The sequence below is a fragment of the Helianthus annuus genome, chromosome 7, assembly GCF_002127325.2.
Source record: "Helianthus annuus cultivar XRQ/B chromosome 7, HanXRQr2.0-SUNRISE, whole genome shotgun sequence".
In the NCBI taxonomy this organism is placed as follows: domain Eukaryota; kingdom Viridiplantae; phylum Streptophyta; class Magnoliopsida; order Asterales; family Asteraceae; genus Helianthus; species Helianthus annuus.
Window position 1 is genome coordinate 13,213,562 of NC_035439.2, and position 7,663 is coordinate 13,221,224.

Consider the following 7,663-nt stretch of genomic DNA (forward strand, 5'->3'; position numbering starts at 1 on the left):
AGAAGAGTCGTTTATCTAATTCAAAGGCGGAATCAGTGAATCAGACGCTCAAACTAAATATAATGCTTCTTATATTGATTCTTGACAATGTTTACAACCTGGAAGCAATTTGGCAGCACTTCGTTACACTTTCAGATCCGTGCCAAATGAAACAAACCAGTGCACTATTTATAGTGTTTGTGGTTCGCTTATGTGACCATGTCATATGAGCAGACCTATGTGATGTGTGTGGTTCGCTTATATGGACAATGTCCATATAAGCGGACCTCCTTGCTTAACCAACACTTTTCAGTTCTCGAACCTCGTGCACAAGATATTCTATCCTATCCTATTATATTACATGATACAAGACGAAGTCAATAGACGTAGTGCACTAACAGTATTGGATATATTCATGATTTGAACTTTTTAATATTAGATACAGTAAATTATTGATTGTGTTCAATAGTTTATCTACCTAACGCTAATCACTATCTCGCTCCATGTGCTACAGATTTTGTTTATATCAAACAAATTAATAGTCTCTGATCAGAAAATTATAATCAAGAAGCATCCCAATCTTCCTCTACCATTCTATTCAGATAGAACATTCAAGATCCTTCAGGTTAGCTTTCAAATTCCGTATTATTTACTTAACAACATTGATTTTGAAGAGATAATTTTCTTGCCTTTACTTTGTAATGGATTTTTCTTCAACTGTTTATGCTATGCCACAAAGGTAAGTTTTTTACTTTTTAATATATGATATATATTTTATATTTTATTAGGATGTTCATATCTAGCGCTTATTATGTTTTTAATACATTTTTATTTCTTGATGATTACTTACATTACAAGTTGCATCTGTATGGCTTGCAGGTTACCAACAACAACCATTTAAAGCTTTCATTTTGATGATTTTTTTTTGTTATAGAATATGTGGACACAAGGCTTCGAAACTGTTGAAGAGATACTCAATTTGGTAATTTGCTTTGTTATTTTTAGTTTTTACCCAATTGAAATATCATTTTTTACGTTTTTTGGTTTCATTTGCACAATTTGTTTTTTTTATATTGTTTTTTTTTAATATGGTTTGATTTGGTATGTTTGGGGTTAAGCTGTGGTTTGATGGGTCTTTCTTGAAGAAGAAACCGTGGAAAATATAAAAAAGAACAACTAATAACAAAGTAACACCACTAGACTTAATTCTTTAAACAGTTCTATGCTTCATACTTCAAACATACATTTAGAAAAAAAAGTATACTTGATAAAAATGATGAATTAGGTGCTTTTTGTGTTATTTCCTAATTTTTTAAGATTATTTTTGTAGATTTTTAGATTGGAGACATCAAAGCGGATTTCAAATCTATTCGGACATCAAGGATTTCTGCAAGTCATTTTGAAGACGATTGACGCCATGGAATCGTCCCCTGAATCATATAAAAGGGTATGTTTATAGACTTGATTGTTAAAACATCATCACAGATGGTTCTTCCATATATGATGGATGGCATATACTTCTGCAGAAAGAAGCCTACATGCTAATGTTCTTACTGATGATGATATTCTTTATATGGTATGTTATTCTTTGTTTACTAGTATAAGCATGCCCACATTAGTTCAATTTTACATTTTATTACCTGTAGTTTATGATGGTCTCACTATTCATGCGTTTACGCAAACATATGAAGAGTACCTCGCAGCCCATGGCAGAGGCAACCGAATTTCACATCAATCGGCCAATAAGCTTCTTTAAGTTATTTTTGTTTCACGTTGGCCATAAACTTCTTTAAGTTCTTATTTATTTCATATATCATTTTCACATTATATCAATCTATAACATGTCTTGAACAGGTGATTGAGTCTTCCCAAAAGAGTCGGGATTCATCTGTTAGCAAAGCGAACGATGTTGACTCGCAAGCATCCTACTTTTTACTTCCAAAAACATATAGTTTACTACAATTATGCAATAACTTTGTTTCTTTTCTTTAAAAAAAACTGTTACAGTTATTCACGATACTGCTTAAAGGAGAGGGCTCGCCATCTTCATGGTCATGATGATCATCATAGTCGTCGTGATCGTCATAGTTATCATCACAATTCCTCTCCTCAATGAGAGTATGATGAAGTTAGATTCCATTTATTCATTGATTGGTGGGCAGTGAAGTTATGTGAGAAAGGAAGATGGTACCGAGTCAATTCTTCCTTCAATTGAACGATAATATGAAATACTTTCATTGATGTAATTTTTTTCTTTGATGTTGTAGGTACAGATAACCGTCTAGGACCAACCAAACCGTGTGCGTATTTATATTTTGGAAAGTGGATTGCCACTATTCTTTGATGTTAATAGCAGTGGCACAACCGTATAATCAATAGGTATACAACTAATTTTAATGTGTCTTTAGCAATCGTATTGTTGTGAAATGTATGTATATCTTTATTTTGATAAAGAATTGTATTTGGTCTATTTGAAAAGACAGTTCCCAAACAACAAGTTTGATGGTGTATGGATTCACTAACTTTTCTTTTAATTGTTTTGAGGAAAGATTGTTCTTTACTAATTTGTATTCTGTTAATATCATAAAAGTTTTGACTTTTGTTTAGAGATGCTAATACTATTTATTCACTCAATATTCTAACTTCATATCACAATCTGCATATTTATCAACACCATTTTATTATGTGTGTTTATTTTTTTATGTTTGTTGCCAATCATGACAGGGGAGTACGTAATCAGAAAGAGCGGGAAGCCTCTTCACTACAAGGGAAGTGCATTCTACAAGATTATTCCCAGCTTCATGATTCATATTGGTGATTTTACCCTTGGAGATGGGAGCAGGGGTGTTTTTCTTATGTTTGGCTAACTAAAAGCGACACATCATATTCCAGTATTTTCATTAAGTTTCTCTTGCATGAGTTAGCTGAACATCTTACCCTCCTTCGATGATGACCCCCGTTCCAAATGCTAACAAATGGGTTTGATAAACTTCGTATTTGTAGATTTATATTAATTATTATACTTATTAACTTTTCATTAACGAAAATTTTAATCTTAGCATATATTTGTATTCTGCTTACAAAGAGCAACTTTCTAATTAGATCATGTATTTATAACTGTCCTTGAACATATTGCTTTGATATAACATGTATTTAATTTTAAAATATTTCATTTTTATCATATGTATATAAGTATTTTTTAGAGTAAATTACGATTTTGGCCCCTGTGGTTATATCACTTTTACCCTTTTAGCCCCAAAAAGAATTTTTTTTAACATCGGTTACCCCCCAAACGTCTTTTTTTCTAACCTTTCTGGCCCCTAACGCATGATTTATCATCATTGGATTTGAAAACGTAAGTTAGTTTTTTCTTTACCTTTATGTATTCACATGAAATTGAGGATTACTCTCATTAATGTACTATGTTAGGTAGTTTATTACAGTTACTTTTTTATGACTGTATTAAGCTTACAAGTCAACAAGCTTTCGTATACAACAGGAGTTCAGAGATGACTTAAGCGTTACGTCTACAGGTGGAAGTTCAAAAAAGACTACACGAGCAACTTGAGGTATACTTTTTTATAACTTGGGATTCCTTTCTGGTACTATTTTTTTTCTACAGTTTTTCTTTTTCATGTCAATAATCAGTAAGTTGAATTAGAGATGACAAATTGGTAATTGTGACCCATTTAGTTACAAATGGGTCAACTAAGGTTGTGCTTTATTAAGAGTCAATTAGGTAAAAAAAACACTGGCTACAAAGAAATGGGTGAACGGGTCAAAATTTCCCATTTTATATTTAGAGTAAAATGTCATTTTCCCCCCTGAGGTTTGGCCAGTTTTGCAACTTCAGTCCAAAGGTTTGTTTTTTTCCGCATCTTAATCCATAAGGTTTGAAATCTTGCCATTTTCATCTGGCCCGTTAACTCCATCTATTTTTCTCTATTAAGTCGGGGGTATTTCTGTCTTTTTTGTTAACTTAAAGGGCAATTCAGTTTTTTTCAGGGGTATTCGGTCTTTTTACATAAAGTGAAAAAGACCGAATTGGCCTTTAAGTTAACAATAAAGACAGAAAATACCCATGACTTAAAGGAGAAAAAATGGACGGAGTTAACGAGCCGAATGAAAATGATAAGATTTCAAACCTTTTGGATTCAGATGTAGAAAAAACAAACCTTTGGACAAAAGTCGCAAAACCGGCTAAACCTCAGCGACCCAAACGACATTTTACTCGAATATTTCCAACATAATCTATTTATAGTATGTTTCAAGAAGTTTAAGCAAAAATAGCATACATCAGTTTTTTTTTTTTTTTGGCATTTGACCAATATGTCAAATCAAACATTACTACATGAACATCCATCTTTTATGCAGATTCAAAAGAATCTACAGATGAGAATAGAAGAACAAGGGAGATACCTCCAGATGATATTTGAGAAGCAATGCAAGTTTGGCATCGATGCATTCCAACCCGCTTCATCCACCCTAGAGAAATCAGAAACCGAGTTGACGAATGAGATCTTGAGTTCTCTAGCCCGAACCAAAATAGAGCCCGGCCCGATAAAAGCTATGTCACCATCATCAGAGAAGCAAGAGGAAGAACATGAACCCTCGGAATCACAACCCTCAAAATGCGCTAAATTAAACGAGTCGTCATCAACTGAATCGTCATAAGAAACGTAACCATAAATGCACCTGTAGATGTTCCGGAACATAGATCGCGTACCAATAACAATTTTGACCTACGACACAACATGACCAATTCACTACATCTATATACTACATCTTCAATCATATTTGAAAACACATATCATGTTAATATGTACTACATCCGTCCCATTAAAAGTGTCACATTTTGAATTTTCAAAGTCTTTATTTATAAACTTTGACTTTAATTATATATTTTTTGTGTTATATAAAACTTGATGAAAATTAACCCGATAAAAACACTTGTAAAACACACTCAAATCATATAACTTTCATCAACTATTATCTAACACAAACAAAATTTTTTAAGGTCAAAGTTTATAAATAAAGACTTTGAAAATTCAAAATAGGACACTTTTAATGGGATGGAGGGAGTATATTTTATTATGAGAAGAAATTTAAGGCCATCTGCCACTTTGATGGTTATTAAGATAATGGGTCTATGCAATCTAAATATGATTGTGACTATGCCTATCTATGTAAGTTCGTTTACTTAATTAGATGAATGGGAAGATTGGATAACTGATCACAATGGGTTCGGGTGGAAATATATTACATTTTTATTCGAGTTGAAATAGTTCAAGTTTATTTGATATTAAGTACTCTTTGCTAAAGATAGTTAATTATTTTTGTACTTATTAATATGTTAGATATGATTCGATAAGTTAAACTATTTAAGTTTGTTTGTTTTTTTTATAACAACAGTTTATGGGAGTTTGTGGGGCTTTATGCATTACGTACCACTTTGGTTGACTTTGAGCCATTCTAAGTAAACGGGTCAAAATGACCAACTTTACTAAATTCCAAGTATTGCTAAACTAAATTCAAAGCAATTATATTGTTAGACTAAGTTGTTCCACACATATGTTTATATGGCAACTATCACTCAACTCATGTGGTGCTGCTTTGATAAGGGTAGGGTTTTCACTCCTTGAATAACTACCATGTGTATTATTATTTTATTCTACTTTATATATTATAGAATATTGTGGATAAGTGAGATCCTTACTTTTGACTGGATTTTTTAGGCTATGATGGCCATTAAACATTATGGTCGCGGATAAAGGGATCACTCGATCAGGGGATTAAACGCTTGGAAAACCTGTAATTCATCTTGCTATCCTACTAGGTTTGAAAGGCAAGGTATACAAGCATGTAAACTGGGTATTTATTTTTGTAAGGATTCTAAATGGAGGGAATAACATGAAATGTGATGATTTATGGTGCTGATTGGTCATTGGTGTAGGCTTCGTTGATTTATGGTGCGGAGTTATAGTAATAAGGACTTAGGCGCATTTAATTCAAGAATAAAACCTTTGAGCTTGGTTCATGTGGGTATTATAAGACTTTGAACAAATGATGTGTTGGCCTGGTGGTTGCAACGTAAGGTTTAGGTATGAGTCATGATAGTGTTATAATTCAATATATTTATTTCCTTCGTAGAAATTAGATCATCATAAACGTATAACGTTCTTTGAATCCATACCTCGAAAACATATTATTATGTTCAACCCGCGTGAACTCATTGAACTGTATAAGTTTGATGATCAACAATTAACACAGCAAAACTTAAACGTTTTGGAGGAGATGGTGATAATTCATAATAGTGAACGTACTGTGTATCAAGTTTACGATGATGACAATTAGCAGCTTTGTCCACATCAAATAATTTGGCGTATTTCTCTGTTTCAAATCATTACTACATGGTTCTTTGTTATAATCAAAATAATATATATCTACTTTGGTTCTTAGTATTAGGGACGTGCGATTAAAATCGATAACTCATGACACACTATAATCCTAACAAATTATTCATATTTCTTAAAATCTATTAAGAAATGTAATCGTTAATTAATTTTTATAAGATATTATTTATCATAATATTCGAACGAACCTGTAATAAAGTATTTACGTATTAAAGTATAATTTTTTTGTTGTTTAGCCACCCGTGTATTACACGGGTACTTAGACTAGTAAGAATAAATATAAATATAAATATGTTTGAATGTGGCTCCGTATATATTTAAGCTTGTGTTTTTATGCCATAAAAAACTCGATTCAAACACGCTTAACCCAAACTTAAATTACGTGATAAAAAGTTCTAGTCTCGTTAGCCTTAACTTTCATATTTTTCTTCTTCAAAAGATATAATTGCAACTTAACTATCATATTATCCTTCTTAAAGAGTAATTGCAAACCAACTGAAAGTAATCATATTTTCTTGTTAACATAGTTGTATGATGAACAAAAACTAACTTATATTATTAGTGTAAAGATCAAATTCAAAATGGCCTTAAGATATAAATGAGTTTTAATATAAGAAGTGAAGTAAGATTTTTTTTTTTTTTTTCATCTGCTTAAGCATGATCTTTAGTTACAAAATGTAAAATAAAAAGTAAAAAAAAATCGTGTATTTACACTAATAGAGTAATTATATATTTACTCTAGTAGAGTAAGAATTATAATTTTTAATAGGTAATTTATTTATTTTCCGTCATCTGTTAGGGTTGAGCTCAAGACCTCCCCCCTCTCCCAAACCCTATGTGTTTAAAGGTTTTCCCTTTGCCACCAAGAGCGTAGCTTTGTGGGGACGGGAGGGGGCGGCCGACCCTCCAACTTTTCACTTGTTATTGGAGAGTATGTAGTTTTCGTATATAATATTTGGGGTATATACATTTTCGATCCCCGATTAGAAATCTCAAGCATCGCCATTGTTTGCCACTAAACCACCACCCCGCCAGTAGAGTAATAATTATGTATTTACTTTAGTAGAGTAATTAATTACTCTATTAGAGTACAAACGTAATTACTCTACTAGTGTGTGTGTGTGTGTATATATATATATATTGGGACTAAAATACATGCTTGACAAGATAAGAAAAAAAAAATCTCTCTTTCGCTTCTTACGTTAAGACGCATTTGTATGTTAAGACTCATTTGTACTGAAACCTTACTCTATATTATTATATGTAAATGT

At 32.0% G+C, this 7,663-nt stretch overlaps 1 long non-coding RNA gene across 8 annotated transcripts; it reads left to right on the forward strand.

Annotated features, from left to right (window-relative positions):
* Window positions 1-435: 435 nt before the first annotated feature.
* On the forward strand, window positions 436-4,785 carry LOC110867781. Of its 8 annotated transcripts, XR_002551889.2 has the most exons (9): window positions 438-604; window positions 859-961; window positions 1,310-1,426; window positions 1,506-1,555; window positions 1,834-1,887; window positions 1,987-2,166; window positions 2,247-2,358; window positions 2,704-3,548; window positions 4,354-4,785. It is a non-coding gene; the product is annotated as an uncharacterized LOC110867781 (long non-coding RNA). The 8 variants fall into 8 exon arrangements; XR_004862252.1 differs by having other exon boundaries at window positions 436-604; window positions 1,506-2,166; window positions 2,704-3,334; window positions 3,479-3,548; XR_002551886.2 differs by having other exon boundaries at window positions 437-604; window positions 1,506-1,887.
* Window positions 4,786-7,663: the final 2,878 nt, after the last annotated feature.